Source organism: Cervus canadensis, chromosome 14 (assembly GCF_019320065.1).
Source record: "Cervus canadensis isolate Bull #8, Minnesota chromosome 14, ASM1932006v1, whole genome shotgun sequence".
NCBI classification, from domain to species: domain Eukaryota; kingdom Metazoa; phylum Chordata; class Mammalia; order Artiodactyla; family Cervidae; genus Cervus; species Cervus canadensis.
The window spans coordinates 50,244,797-50,261,787 of record NC_057399.1 but is presented as its reverse complement, the minus strand read 5'-3'; the positions used below and the strand labels follow the sequence as shown (position 1 = coordinate 50,261,787).

The following is a 16,991-nucleotide window of genomic DNA, read 5'->3' as shown; positions in this document are numbered from 1 at the left end:
TCTGTGTATTCTTGCCACCTCTTCTTAATATCTTCTGCTTCTGTTAGGTCCATACCATTTCTGTCCTTTATCGATCCCATCTTTGCATGAAATGTTCCCTTGGTATCTCTGATATTCTTGAAGAGATCTCTAGTCGTTCCCATTCCATTTTTTCCCCTCTATTTCTTTGCACTGATCACTGAAGAAGGCTTTCTTATCTCTCCTGGCTATTCTTTGGAACTCTGCATTCAAATGGGAATAGCATTCCTTTTCTCCTTTGCTTTTCGCTTCTTTTCTTTTCACAGCTATTTGTAAGGCCTCCTTAGACAACCATTTTGTCTTTTTGCATTTCTTTTCCTTGGGATTGGTCTTGATCCCTGTCTCCTGTACAATGTCACGAACTTCTGTCCATAGTTCATCAGGCTCTCTGTCTATCAGATCTAGTCCCTTAATTCTATTTCTCACTTCCACTGTATATTCATAAGGGATTTGATTTAGGTCATACCTGAATGGTCTAGTGGTTATCCCTATCTTCTTTAGTTTAAGTCTGAATTTGCCAATAAGGAGTTCATGATCTGAGCCACAGTCAACTCCTGGTCTAACTCCCATGCTAGTTAGGTCATGCTTAAAATCTTGCATGCTAGGCTTCAGCATTATGTGAACCAAGAACTTCCAGATGTCGAAACTAGGTTCAGAAAAGGAAGAGGAACCAGAGATCAAATGGCCAACATTCAATGGATCATAGACAAAGCAAGGGAATTCCAGAATAACACCTTTCCCTGTTTCATCCACTACACTAAAGCCTTTGACTGTGTGAATCATGACAAACTGTGGAAAGCTCTTAAAGAGATGGGAATACCAAACCATCTTACCTGTCTCCTGAGAAACCTGTATGTGGGTCAAGAAGCAACCATGTATGGAACAACTGATTGGGTCAAGATTCAGAAAGGAGTTCGACAGGCTGTCTGTTCACACCAGCTCTGCCCTCACAGCCTTGCCACCCGGCCCTGGGCAGTGCGTCACCCTGTTGCAGCTGTAATCAAGATAGGAGGGAGAAACACCAACAACCTCAGATATGCAGATGATACCACTCTAATGGCAGAAAGCAAAGAGGAATTAAACAGACTCTTAATGAGGGTTAAGGAGGAGAGTGAAAGAGCTGGCTTAAAACTAAATATTAAAAAACTGAGATCATGGCATCCAACCCCATTATTTCATGGCAAATAGAAGGGGAAAATGTGGAAGTAGTGACAGATTTCCTCTTTTTGGACTCTCAAATCACTGTGGATGACGACTGCAGCCTTGAAATCAGAAGATGATTGCTTCATGGCTGGAAAACCATGATAAGCCTAGACAGTGTGTTGAAAAGCAGAGAGATTACTCTTCCGATAAAGGTCCATATAGTCAAGGTTATGGTTTCCCAGTGGTCACATATGGTTGTGACCTGGACCATAAAGAAGGCAGAATGACAAAGAAGTGATGCCTTCGAACTGTGGTGCTGGAGAAGACTCCTGAAAGCCCCTTGCACAGCAAGGAGATCAAACCAGTCAATCTTAAGGGAAATCAACCCTGAATACTCATTGGAAGGACTGATATACTGAAGCTGAAGCTCCAATATTTTGGTCATCTGATGTGAACAGCTGACTCATTGGAAAAGTCCCTGATGCTGGGAAAGACTGAGGGCAGAAGGAGAAGAGGGCATCAGAGGAAGAGATGGCTGGATGATGTCACTGATGCAATGGACATGAACTTGGGCAAATTTTGGGAGATGGTAAGGGAGAGAGAGAGCTGGTGTGCTAGTCCATGGGGTTGCTAAGAGTTGGACACAACTGGGCAACTGAACAAAAACAACTTGAGCATGGGGCTTCCCTGGTGGCTCAGATGGTAAAGAATCTGCCTGCTATGCAGGAGACCCAGGTTTGATCTCTGGGTCGGGAAGATCCTCTGGAAAAGAGAATGGCTGCCCATTCCAATATCCTTGCCTATGCTGTGTGTCTTTAGTTGCTCAGTTGTGTCTGACTCTGTGCGATCCCATGACTGTAGCCCTTCAGGCTCCTCTGTTCATGGGATTCTCCAGACAAGAATACTGGAGCAGATTGCCACTTCCTTCTCCAGGGGATCTTCCAGACCTAGGGATCAAACCCATGTCTCTTATGTCTCCTGCATTGCAGGTGGATTCTTTACCCGTGGAACCATTCTGGGGTTTCCCATAGACTGTATTAAACACAAAAGTAATTTTCAGATAGGTTCACAGCACCTCACATACATCAATCTACCCTTTGCTCAGCACAGAGCGATATCCACACTATCTAACATCACTTGTAAATTTTCTGTGAACTTTAGACTTGGGTGTATTAGACTATTGGTCAAGAATGATTAGACTATTGGTCCAGGATGTGTTAAGACTTCTGAACTAGGACTTTTAGCCTTTGACTTTTCAGTTCCTGCACAAATTTGTTTTTTCCTTGAGGTACTTAAGAAAAAGACTTTCCTCCCCACATCTGTCTCTGGCTTAAGGTCAAAACCACCAACATCACAGCTGCCTACCATTGTAAGCACATGCTGCCCTCAGCTCTAAGAAATTCTAGCATCCCTCATGCTGTACCCTGAAGACTTGATTCATCATTCTCGCTTCAGGTGAAAATTGTTCAAGTTATAATATCCTTACATTCCTCTAACTTAACTTAGCTCCAACCTTAAGGATCTCCTGCCTTTCCCCTCCCTCTAGTATGCACTAAATTCATGAAAAATGTATTAGATTTCCCACTTCTTTCTAACATTTGCCTGAACTAGAAAGGAAAATAGTCCATCTAGTGCCCAGAAAGATTGCACAAAGGGGAACATTTATAAACATGGGGTGAGCATAGCCTTGAGAACCAAGCAAGCCTAGTTGGTGCTTTTGGTCCATTTATAAACTCATCTGTAAAACATGATCTTAAGACTTCAAATATTTGCATTATACCACTTATTCTGGTTGTTTCTATCACCAAGAAGTCTGTTCATTATAGGTTGCCTTCCTACATAGCTTTTTGATAATAGGCATATCAACTGAAACAAGTATAACAATTTTCTTGAAAACTAAATTTCTCATTATAAATGTGTGCATTAATCTGGTTTGTCCATCACTCTTGTATGAGTCTGGTTAGTGTAACTCATCTAGAAGAGATCACTCCTGAAAAATAAACATTCAAGTTTATGGACATGAAATCTTAGATTTTTAAGGACTCATAAAGGTAATATATAGTAATGAAGGTTAATAGCTCAGTTAAACTATATTCCTGGGAGTTGTCATAGTTTCAACTTTAATTACCACAAAATCACACCCATATAATTTTTCTATACTTTGTTTGGCCCTTGTGAATGAAATTGTCTTTGAGTTAATCCATTTTTAATTCTTTGGCTATGTCTAGTATTGGTATCCTTAAAGTTAAGTCCCGAGTCATTTTACTTTGCCAGTAGTTTGATAAATTTGCAAAAGTCTTTGTTTCTTCACAAAGTATAACATGTCCCCCAAATTTTAAGCCAAGAACTCTTCTGAGGAGGCCGTTAACCTTTTTATTGAGAAATCAATGCAATGTTTCCTCTAACAACTATATTTCTAATTATCTCTTTTTTTCTTAAATCTTCTATCTTTCCTGATGATTACTTAAAAGCTATCTTTCTTCAAGGCCTCACCAAACTTAATGATTGATTGATCTACCTTAGCAAGCAGCCATATATTAGGCTTTTCTTTTTTAACTGTAAATTTTTCTCTGATCCTAGTTCATTTATTTACTTCTTTCTACTTAGAGTCTCTTGCTAACTTTTAGTCCATCCACATTCTATCTGGCCCTTTGCTGTCTTTGAGGAACAGTCAACACTGGGGATTGTTGTGTTTGTGTAATTCATGTTTGACTATTCCAGCCTTGGTTTTATTTTTAAATACTTCCTTTTCCTGCTTCCTCCCTGTCTCATTACACTCGTTTACTCTATGTAGAGGCAGATAAAGGGTCTGAATTACGAACTTATGTTTAGGGAGAAATAATTATACATATTGCACTATGCTGGATTTGTTTTCTGTGGACACATCTACCAACCCCTACTCAGTACCCACCCCCCCACCCCAGCCGCTCCACCCTCCAGCCGAACACATACACAATGAAAGGTGGAAAGTATTAGAGGAGTAGCCCAAAGGTAGCCCCACCCACATTCAGCCTGTAAGAAGACTAATTTTTTTTTTTTTACCTCATTTATATAAACTATATTAAAGTTCTCTCAAGTCATCTCTCAGTAAACTTTTAATGCATTCTCCATACTGCAACCAGAGTGATCTTTGCGACACAACGTTGGCCTTGCGATATGATGATGATTGAAATCGTTTCTGACTACCCTATCTGTACAAAGTGAAACTCTGAGACAAGACAGGCTATTCCACATCTGGTTTTCCTTTCTCTGGGCCCCTTCTTTCCCCTGGAACTTCCCCCAGAGCCTGCTTGCTCCATATATTCAACCTGAAACAAGCTGCTAGTGTTTGAGGACAGTTTCCCTTTCTCCTATTTCCCCTGAAACCTTAGTGATTTTCACAGTATATTTTGTGTTGTTTCCTCTGCCCAAGACGTTCCTAAATCTACAGCCATAGCAGTCCTTGCTTCATGCCCCCAACCTACTTTCATTTATAGAGACTTATCAGGACCCTGATAACTCTTTATTATGTTCATTTACTTATAATACATGTCTCTCTTTAGAAGTCTCTATCTAAGTTCCTTGTCAGCTACATGCATGCATGTTTAGTCACTCAGTTGTGTCCAACTCTTTGTGACACAGTGGACTGTAGCCTGCCCGACTCCTCTCTCCATGGGATTTTTCAGGCAAGGAAACTTAAGTGGGTTGCCATTTCCTTCTTCAGGGGATCTTCCCGACCTAGGATCAAAGCCATGTCTCCTGTGTCTTCTGCATTGCAGACAGATTCTTCACCCACTGACCCCTCAGGGAAGCCCTGTAGGCACCATAGATGTATGCAAATCACATTTTACCCAGAATGCATGATAGCATATCATTGGATATAGATATTTTGCTTCAGAAAATTATATTTGATAATACTGCCCTATAAGGCAACCATCAATCCATCAATCCACAAGCATGAATCTCAGATTTGTTTTTGAACAATGTACAATTTTTCCATTCTTTAACAATCTCTGTGGTCAAAAACACTCAGTAGTAAGGTAACTAGCAGGGATTATGATGTGGTCAAAAAGCAAAGAGCTTCCAGGTGGTACAAGTAACATAGTCCAATAATCGGCCTTGTGTTCTCACCAGTGGAGCAGGGTATTGCAGCACAGTCAACACACTAATAGGTCTCACACATACACACACATGTGTGCACACACTCACACACCCACACTCTCTAGGAGTTGCGTGCAGATCTGTTGATAAACTGACAAAGTGCGAAGGGCTTAGGACATATAGTTATCAAAATTGGATTCCTAAATTTAGCTAATACTATCTTAACTAGCAAAGTGATGTTTACTTGGTAAACTTCAAGTTAAAAATTTTTTTAACAGTCTGACCTTTTGAGAGTCTAGATATAAAGAGGATGAAGAAAAAATTGCTTTTCCTAATTTCCTTCAAGTATTCAGAAGTCATGGAAACTTTGCCCCAAATTATTTTTTGTACTACCTCACTTTCAGTTAAATTCAAGCTTGACTGTAACCTTTTAAAACCTGTTCTTTTCCTTGAAATTAATGGAATACTATGATCCTGAGGAGCAAAGACAATGTTGTTTCTACTTTTGTCTTCCACAGAATTAGTAGTGTCCTTGTATATCACATTTGATATATATTTATAGACTAGATATAGAAAACATCTCATTACCACTCTCTGTTCCATAGATAAAGATGAGAAGTGGCATAGATACATAGGCACACATACATATGTAACATAGACATACACTACGATAAAAATTCAACTGGAAAAAAAAACTCCAAAAAAAGGATAAAATGAGCTAAACTAAAACACATTTTCTTCTTTACTATTCCAAATGCCTTCTTAAATTTCAGAGTTCTTTGAGTATTAGTCTAGTTTATTCCATATAGATCATATTGCTTGGGGGTTTATTATTTAGATGTTCTTTATATTCATGGCATTTTATCCCAAAGTAGGATTTTGTGAGAATATTCTATGCTTTCTTCTTTTCTTACTAAAGATTATCTCAGGCTCAAATTAATAACTTGATTGCAAAAATTATGTCCCTAACTATTTATTTGAAGACCTTCAATACAAATTAATTGAGTAAATAAAATGAGTTATTACCATATAATAAAGGTAATTTTTGTCAATCCCCAAATGCAATATGTCTGGCCACTATAAATATACCTGTAAAAGAATTCCCTGATCTAATTAAATGTAAGTGTGTAAATAAATTTTATCATAAAAAGGGGTCAGTTGTAAAAACAGGGGAAATTCTCCAGGCATTTCAAAGAAAGAACTGAATATAGAGAGTTAGTGCTTATAGAGCTGATAGAAAGGTTGGCAGCGGGGAGAAGACTGCTAGGTTTTAGGAAATTAGGATGGTAAGGAAATTGCCAGGTGGTGCTCGTGGTAAAGAACCTGCCTGCCAATGCAGGAGACATAAGAGACGTGGGTTCGATCCCTGGGTCAGGAAGACCCCCTGGAGGAGGGCATGACAACCTACTTCTTTATTCTTGCCTGGAGAATCACATGGACAGAGAAGCCTGGAGGGCTACAGTCCATGGGGCCACAGAGTTGGACACAACTGAAGTGACTGAACACACACACACGAGGAAACTGCCAGTAATGAACTCAGCTGACTGTCCCACTGAAGCAGAGATATGTCACATGCCCACTGTTGCCTGCTAACAGAAGTGACCCCTTTTCTCACTCCCAAATATCATGCAAGTATCTCTTTGGCAGAAATTAACCTAGAATCCTATTAACCAGGGCTCATTGCTATTAATAATCAATGGGCCAAAAACAAACACATAACAGGTCCTCTGAGCAAGTCTGAAAAGTGTTACTTAATAAAAATAGCATCTTTTGTCTTTTTTTAACAGATACGGTACAGATATGGTGGCCATTTTTTTAATGGATGCAAATTCTTTGACATCTCTCCCATCCAGAGGTGTGTTTAAGTTTTCTCCCTCCCCTAGAATCTTGGGATCCTTATGATTGCTCTGAAGATAAAGTACAGGAGAAGTGAATTCATGAGACTTGTGGGCAGGGAGGTGGGGGGTAGTGGGGGGTGGGGTGGGGTGGGCTCTAAGACCAGAGAACTTCTGCTTGACTCTCTGGGAATGGTTGATCCCAACAATGTCTGTCTCAGAACCCAGCCACAATGCTGAGGGGGCTGTGGAGACAGTCCCAGCTGAGCCCAGCTTGGAGTCACCCCAGCCCAGACATCAGATATGTGAGGAACAAAGCCTCCAGATATTTGTCCCCACTGTTCCACTCACTCCTAGCAATGTGAAGCTTGTTATATCACAGAACACAGACAAACCATCCACCTTCCACGTCTTATCTGAATTTCTGATCTACCAAATTTGTAAGTGTTACAAAAGAGTAGTTTTACATCACTGAGTTTGGGATAGTTTATTACTCAGCAATAGTTATACTTGAGCAACTCTTGAAAACATGAGCAGCAAGAAAAAAATAATGAAGTGAAAGGAGACTTAGAGATTTTGGAATTCATCTTGAGTATGCAAATTTGAAAGTTGCCGCAGTAGACAAACAGGTAAGGTTTATGCACAGAGCTATGCAATTAGACATACAATCATCTATTGTAAATCTGTAGTAGTGGTCTTCCTCCATTTTATTTCTTCTCCAGTTATATATAATCTTAAGTCTGGGCCCTGAAATCTCAGTGGGAATAGATTTGGTAGGTCTGGGTCTTCTTTAGCCATTCCCGTATCATCACCCAAATTACACAGCTCTAGTGCAATTTGGGTCTTTATTAACAAGTTGCAATTTTCAAAGATACTGCACAATCTTACCACATTAATTAACTCTCATCCACACACTCCCAGAGGAAAAGAAGGAACAAAAATTCCAATTACCGAATCCATTTGCTAGGAAAACCAAGTTCCCTGTAAGTGGAGCTTATCATATTTTTCTAAACTTTTCCCTTGAGTTTGGCAATTCAGTTATACAACATTCTTATGGCTAAGCTTCTCATCTCTTCCTCTCGCTTTTGATTCAGATGTTCTCTTTGATTTTTATCTCTTTGTTCCTTTTGCTGTGCTATTGAGAGTGATGGTTGTTATAAGCTTTTATGTGACGTTGTATGTTATCAAGCACCTGAGGGATTAGATCTATTCATTTTTCCATTCTGTACTCATTACTACCTCTTTTTCTACATGTTTGAGTGTTCAGTGTGTATAAAACTGTAGCCTGGTCCTATGGCAGGTGAAAGAAGTACCGAAGACATAGTTCCTTGCTGCAGGGTACTTACTTTCTAATGGAGATTGCTGTTGTTTGTTGTTTTAGTCCCTGTCATGTCCAACTCTTTTGCGACCTCATGGGCTATAACCTGCTGTCCATGGGATTACCCAGGCAAGAATACTGGAGTGGGTTGCCATTCCTTTCCCCAGGGGATCTGGAACCTGTGTCTCCTGCATTTGCAGGCAGATTCTTTATCCCTGAACCACCAGAGAAGCCCTCTGATGGAGATACATATAGAATATACAAATAGCATGAGAAATGTTTACATAAGAAGCACAAGTTAAGGGGAAAAATCTGCTGTTATTATGACCAGGCTTAGCTTCAGAACGCAGTGGGAATTCTGGCTTGAATGATTGGCCCAAGAAAGATTGAGCTTGAGTTCCCTACTACTTTCTTTCCACATAACTGAGCAGCTAACGCATGCCAAGTATTATCGTAGCTAGTCTGCATTTTTATTTACCTGATTCAGTGCTTAGGTTGCCACTAGCAGTATTGGCCAATTATCTAAAAAATCAAGCCAAGACACACAAATCTAAGGTTTGTTCAAGGCAAGGGAAGACAGTTGGTTTAAAGGCAACAAACTGTGGAGAGGCAATGATAGTTATAGGTGATCAATCCATTGAAAGCAGCATCCTGGTCAGATCATTCATATCCTGGCCACCTACTCTGTAATCAAACTGTGCTAAACTTGGAGATAAGGGATGGCTAAGTCATAAGTCTCGGCCTACAAAGAGTATAGGTATCACAAGAGAAGGGTATATGAGATTCAGTGGAGGTACAAAGAACAGAAAAATCTAATACCTACGGGAAGGTGACTAAGTAAAGCAGGGATACAGGGTATCCAATGACCCAAGCAACTGGATTATAGTTTACAATACAGCTACATCCCCCAAAATAAATTAGCCAATCTGAAAAGTAAACAGATATGGGTATAAACAGCAACATGGATGAAAAACATTATGTTTAATAAAATTAGGAAGACATAAATGTGCCTTAGGTTATATGACTCCATTAGAAGTTCAAGAGAAGTCAAAACTAATCTATGATGAAAGAAATCATAACAGTAATTGCCTCTGCAGAGTATTGACTGGAAAGAAGCACAAAGGATTTTCTAGGGTGATGAAATATTCTATATCTTGTTTGAGTGTTGGTTACAAGACAGGATACATTTGTCAAAATTCATTACATTGTGAACTCAAGATTGTCTCTGTCTTTTAGTCTGCTTTATGCTGTGCTTCTCAGCCCCTCATCCCTGGGCACTTATATATCATCAAATTCCTTGAGGGTAAGGACAACAGTGAGTATTTGGTTCATTTCAATGCATTTTTCTGCTCTCCAGTAAATGGGACCCTCAAGTCCCAAAGGACATGAAAGCTCAACAACACCTGTAAACAATTCATTTCATATATTATTATTATTATCATTTTTATTCTACTGTTTCTGTCTTATTGAGGTACAAGCTAGTCATTCCATCCAGAAGTAAAGGTCTAGATTTTAATAAACACTGTTGTGCCAACTGAGCAGCCATATAGAAAAAAGATAAAACTGAATCTGTTCTTCATGCGGTATACCTATGTGAATATCAAATGGATCAAAATAAGAAACCACATACATAGGAGGAAAAATAAGAATGCATTCCTTTATTAGCCAAAGGTAGATAAAATTTCCCTTTGATTCAAAATCTAGAAGCAACAGAGGAACAACTTGATAAATTTAACTGTATCAAAATTAAAAACTAAAAAATCTGCATTATGAAATGCTATATACAGAGTGAAAAAGTAGATAAGCTTTCTCTCCATGATGATAGTGTCCCACTACACTAGGTAAATGTTCCTAAGACCTGCGGGACTTTCTGTGACACATGTGGCAAGCACCAACCCCACAAAGTGGCACCATATAAGAAAAAAAGGCAAGGATTTTCTGTATGACCAGCGAAGGGGGCTTTATGACAGAAAGCCAAATGGTTGTGGCAGGCAGACAGAGCCAGTTTTCCAGAATAAGGCTAAAATTGTGAAGAAGACTGTGCTCAAGTCTGAATGTGTTGAGCCCAACTGCAGATCTAAGAGAGATGTAAACATCTTGAAATGGGAGGAGTTAAGAAATTAGAAGGCCAATGATCCAATTCTAAGCTTCATCTCTTGTTTTAATATAAAGATAATAAAAGTTCGAGGTTATGTTCAGGTTTTACAAAAAGGGTTAATGATAAACTGAGAAAAATGTTTGAAACTTAGAGCTTTGATATCCTTATTAAAGCACTCCTGATAATTAAGAAAATGATCATGCTTAATACAAAAATTGACAAGAGGTACAACATAGAAAGAAAAATTAAAATGCATCTGTGTGTGTGTGTGTGAAAATAATGTTAACTTCTCACCCTTAACTAGGGAAATAGAGATTTTAAACTATGTTCTGGACACTTACTTTGAGGACTAACATTATTTTTTCTATTTTTAAACCATTATAGTTACATTGGATAAATTAAGTAATTGTTTTAATATTGGTGAAGATAAGGATTTTCAGTTTGAGAGAGAAAAGTCCTAGAAATAAAAAAACTCTACACCTTGAAATTGAATTAATTAAAAATTAATTTTTTTTTTGTTTTAAAACCATGTACTGACTAGTTTAGCTTACTAAAAAGACCTAGAAACAGTGACAAGTCAGGATCAATGAGCAACCCCAGAACCCAGGCTGTGATCTCTAATTCCCATTCCTCACAGAAAGGAAAGATGAAGTTCTTGGTGACGGGGTTGAAACCAAGTCCACCATAGCTCATACTCTCTTGATCAAGTGTATGAGCGATTTTTCTATACAGAATAATAATAGCAAACAAATATATGGTTACGATTAGAAACTTGTCATTTTGTAAGGTCTAATGAAAAATCATTTTCAAACAACTGTCATAAAGGCACACTATTGAGAGAAAAGTTGAAGTGCCCAATAATTATTTAGCGATACTAAACATCAGGAAACTAAATATTTTACTCACCTCTAGAAGTGAATTTGAGGTACACAGTACCAGAGGTTTAGGGAAAAAATACAATGTGATCCAATCATGCCTTTATGTTTAAATTTATCCTGCAATAATGTGGAACATGAAGGAGCAAATAAAATTGTGCCACTTAGAAGGAAATCCAGTTGTACAAGGGAACTGGTCCAATATTTTCAATAAGTCAACGGCATGTGAGAGAAAAAGGCAAAGAGTATTCTAGAGAAGTATTTAAGAAGATGCTTAAGAGCCATGATAATCATATGCAATGAGTAGATTGCTTTGGGTTTTTTTCTGAGAAAAAATAACTAAAAACATTTTTTATATCACTGAAAAAGTTTTAACATGGTCTAGACATAAGTTGTTAGTGAATTATTTTTTTGGTATTATACTAACAGTATTATGGTTATATGAGAAAATACCTGTTTTAAAAATATATAAAGAAGTGGATTAAAATGACATGATATTTATTGTCAGTGTTAAATGCTATATGTGCTTCATTACACCAATTGTATACATTTTTAGATGTTTTAAATTATGCATTAATGACCAATGTAAGTACAATGTAAGTTTTTATAACATTTATTTATACCTCCTCAATTCCTAGCTTATCTTGAGGTGGGGTAGTTCCTATTTCTGAATAATTCACAGAAAGCAGGAAACGAATTGATAACTGACTTATTAGACTGTGAGGCATTATCAACTTTTACACATATTCCCATTAAATAATTCATCTCTAGTGACTCTTTTATCCATGAGTCACTGTATAATAGAGAAACCTTTCTCAGACTAAGAAAAGGGGACTGGAGTACACTGTCTTTAAAGCAAGAAGAAATGGACAGTTTTCAATTGATGGAATCAGAACTCAGGATGAATGGAGTTGTCTCCAAGGATTGTCAAATGGGATTCTCTGCAGACGGCTGCACAAGATGACACTTCATAAAACATCATTTCTCAGCTAAGCTGCACAGCATCTCTGGTGCTTCAAGAATATTGTTTATCTCATCAAGAGGAGTAGGTTCTAAAGGTAAGAACTGAACAAGTGCCATTGAGCAGGAATTGAAGCAGATGGTCCATCTAGGATGGACTGCCTTTACTTGATAAGAGGCTCATCCAATCCCATGCAGACCAGTCGCCAATTAAAAGAGGTCTTGGCTGAGGGAATCTGCACTTTCCTTTAACAGATAATCTGCTTTTCCATTTTCTGACTCTGTCCACTATCCTGTTCCATCACTGCCCTTTCCAGGGATAAAGAAGCCCCTTAAACGACCAGATCTGTGAAATAATTCATTGATACTGACTAGTGAATGTCTGGATTTTACCCAAACTTCTTGCCCCAGTTTTAGGCTGCATTTTGTTTGCACACCCCTTCTAGCTTGTACACTAAGGAAGAAATGTGCCCATGCTTTGTAAAAGAACTTTGAAGACATGGATTAACCATGAGATTTGTTTGGACTTCCTTTTGCCCCCAAAACGGGCTTTATTAGCTGTTCTTTTTAAACACATTTTAGGATTGTAACATTTTAGATAAATAGAATGTATTTAAGTTTTCACATAAATAGCTGTATAAAGATACTTTGATTAGCAGGCATATTTTAACTTTCAAAGTTTAGGATCCTGAGTTCTAGTGTTGTTTAACAAAAACAATATGAGTCTGAAGACCATCAAGATCAAAAGTCTAGTACCAAGAAGCAGAAGTCTACCTTGAAGGAGAAGGGAGTTTTCTGTTTATAAGGGGATTCTTCGACTAGGTCAGCCAGGTCATGACAGTAGACTGCCTGAGTAACATGGAGCCAGGTATGAGCTACACAGCGAAGTCGTAGGCCAAAAACTTGCCACACCTGAAGAAAACCTGATGGAAATAGTAAACTGGAAGAGGGTAGTGGTTTCGATATAAAAAAGTAGAGAATAAAGTATGCATGCATATTTACATCATCTCTGGAAAGAACTTGGCCCCGTGTTTCTTTTAAACTTTGATTAATCTTTTTCTCAGTTTAAGTTGGGGCATTTTCTTGCCATACCCCAAGTCTGTTAGATAATAAACCCTCTGGAAGCAGCTCCATATCTGTTTTATTCACCACTCTTTCTCTAATGGCTATCATAGTGCTTGATATCTACAGGTGCTTGATAAAGTCCTTCAATAAAGGACTATGTAGCACAATGCAGAAACTGGGTAATTAACCTCTCTCAAATAACAAATGAGTGTCGACTCACATTCTGGGCATAACTAAGCTGGAACACTTTCATTTTTATTTCTGTCTTACATTCCAAAGAAACAGGAGGACTTCTCTCTAGAATTCAGAACATCAAGCCTGGGTTTAATTCTTACTATAACCCAGGCGTTGAAACCATTTCAACTTACAGTTAAGTGCTTGAATGGTTAGAAGTTTCAAGGGAATCAAAAGTTTTTTCTTATAAAGGAACTTAAAATATTCTGATCTTGCATATAAATTTTTTTGGACTCTTTTGACTTATTAAGAATTGGGTCTTTAACTTCTTTTTTTCCTGTATTTTATAACAGACTTCAAAATGATCTCCCTGCCTCCAGGCTTGCTTCCTTGCTCTTCATCTTCCACACGCCTCCAGCATAACCTTGATAAAACTCAGATTTGATCAGGTCACTAACTCTTATGTTCCAAAATCCCTTCATGGTTCATAATTCATGCCTTAGCGTGGCAGCAAATGCCCGTCATCTTCTATTTTCAGCCCCATCTAGGTCAGCCTCTTCACACACAGATCTCATCCATGTGCCATGCTTCTACCATACCATATGTTTCACCAACCTTGAACTCCTTCATACCTTTCCTCTTGCTCTTTCTTCTGTCTTACATGCTTCTTTCCTCATTTTCATCCTGACACAAAATCTAGTTTAAATGCCACCTTCTCTGTGAAGCTTTCCTTGACTCATCCAGATAGAATTAATCACAATTTCTGTGTTCCCATACCTTAATGTAGGGTGAACAGATGGAAGCAGAAGTTTGGGAGCCAGGAAGATCTCGTTTCCAATCCTGGCTCCTCTGCTCACTGTGACCTTGGACAAAACACTTAAGGACTCTATTTCTCATCTATAAACTGGATATTATTATATCAACATGTCAGAGTTTCTGTAAAGATTAACTGTGATCATGGATACAAAATGCTTAGCACAGGTCTTGGCTACATAGCCAAAACTCAAAGGAAGTTACTTATGTTGCTTTCATCATTGTATTAATATTTCCTTGTTCATCATAATCTGATTGGTAGTATAGATAACTGCATGCCTGCCTAATCATTGATATAATGATTTCCTAAGCTTGGCTGGGGAAATATATCTCTATATCACAATTGTTAATTCATGTGTGTTATTTTAACAGTATAAATATAGGCTATTATAAATTGTCCTCTTTATAATTTTCACATAATAATCCCCCCAAAAGCAGCATGACAGAGACTAACCTGTTTTGCCTCCTTTTCACTGCAAACTATGAAATTACCGTGACTTTACAAAGGTTTTAAAAAATAGCATATAAATCCACCTCTAACCTATATTTCTAACAACATAGCTGATGCAGGTTACATGGGCTGAAATGCATCGAAACTCCTTATGATTCAGCTCACTCAGTTCAATTGCTACTTAAGGATGTGCTATGCCCAGTTCAGGGCTTTCCAGGTGGCACTACTGGTAAAGAATCTACCTGCCTATGCAGGAGACACAGGTTTGATCCACAGGTCAGGAAGATCCCCTGGAGGAGAAAATGATGACCTACTCTAGTATTCTTGCCTGGGAAATCCCAAGAACAGAAGAACCTAGTGGGCTACAGTCCATGGGGTCCCAAAGAGTTGGACACACATTCATGTCATGCCCAATTCATTGGGAAAGCAATGTAGAACAGAACACAAAAAGCATTCGTTGTAATTCACTTAAAGTAAACAGTGACATGTGCTCTGTTGAAACAACAGTCCCATCAAATTCACCTAAGATATCTAAATGGGACATGTTTGTGTGATGCAATTGTGTAAGTCTCAGCAGATAACATCTGTGTCTCTGGTCTCCAGGAGAAGTCCTCCTACTCTAACGTCAGTGTCATCTTTCCAGTTGTGTCACTACGCCGACAAACTCTTCTGTGATTTCATATTTCTGACTTGCAGCGGCATACAATCCAAACTTTCAGCGTAGCACAAAAAGTCTTGGAGAAGTGTGACCACACCTATTTTTCTAGCTTTGCCTCCCTTAGCTATAATTCCTATATTCCAGCCATAGGAAAATTGTCTCCTTGGACTTTCCGTTTCAACTCCAAGAGAGCAAAGAGTTTAGAAGTTATCAATCCCATCCTTATAACAACTAAAACCTAGAAAAACTGAAAATTATTTGACTTGGGAGCAAAGAGAACTGATGCTGCTGGTTGCTATAATGTTTAAGTTGGAGAAATAGGCTCATCCAGAGACACACAATCAAGGTCTTATCTGAAGTAGAAACCCACTGGAGCCATAAAATGGTAGTAATACTTGAATGGCATTTTGAGGAATTGCTGGAGGCTGAGAGTGGCTTAGCCAGAGAGTGAGAAATTCCTGAAGGCTGCAGTCTTGGGGGCTGGAGGATACCCTTTCATTGGCTTTACTACTGAGAAACTCACCAGATTCTCATGGTGAAGATCTAAGAAAGGTCTTCTAATGGCTCTGGTAGGGGGAGGGAAAGAGTAATTATTGTGAAATATGGACAGAGATTTATCCATTATAAATTTATCCATTATAAAACACTCCAAATGAAAAGGTTTCTAGAACATTTTTCCTGCTAGGGTAGTGCATGCCACCCACTCCAGTCACTTCCAGTCTACTGGTGTCCAGGCCTCAAAACATAACATTGAGAATTCTGCAACCAAGAAGAAAAGAGAAGGTGGGGGTATTGGAGGAAAACTATATCAATGGAAAAACACTTGTGAAAGTCACAGAACCAAGATGCAGGGTGTCCAAAACAGATTTAATTGAAAGATTATAGAATGCTCCTCTCCTCCATAAAATACAACTATACCAATAGTGCTCTGGTATAATAATAGTGGATTGCAGCTGAATGAGCAGCAAGACATGAACTCTGCAAGGAGTACTGAGGGAAGCTCAAGTCACATACGAAGACAAAAACTCAGACATTACAGGAATTTGAAGACTTTAGTACATAATGCTAGAGCAAACACTAAACACAACCAAACTCGTAAGCAGCTAACATAAATTCTCAGACCAAATACCTACACACCTCCATTCCTATTACCTATTTAATGGTTTAACATAAAAACACCAACTTTCAACAGAAGCAAAATAACTATGAGATATTTGAGAGGAAAAAATAGTATGAAAAGGTAAAGAAACCATCAGAACCAGAACTAGAAATAATGTGGATTTGGGGACTATCAGAAAGGGAATTTAAAATAACTGTGATTCAAATGTTAGGGACTTTAATGGCAACATGCAAGAACATATGGGTAATGTAAGCAAAAAGATACATAATCCAAAAAAGAATTAAAAGGAAATTCTAGTAACCAAAAAAAGCATAACAGAAATGAAGATTGTATTTAATGGACTTATCAATAAACTTGGCATAGCTGGAGAACAAGTTAGCAAT

At 38.3% G+C, this 16,991-nt stretch overlaps 1 pseudogene; it reads left to right on the top strand.

Annotated features, from left to right (window-relative positions):
• The window catches only part of LOC122452961, a 52,278-nt pseudogene extending 41,749 nt beyond the window's left edge, over positions 1-10,529 (top strand).
• The last annotated feature ends 6,462 nt before the right edge of the window (positions 10,530-16,991 follow it).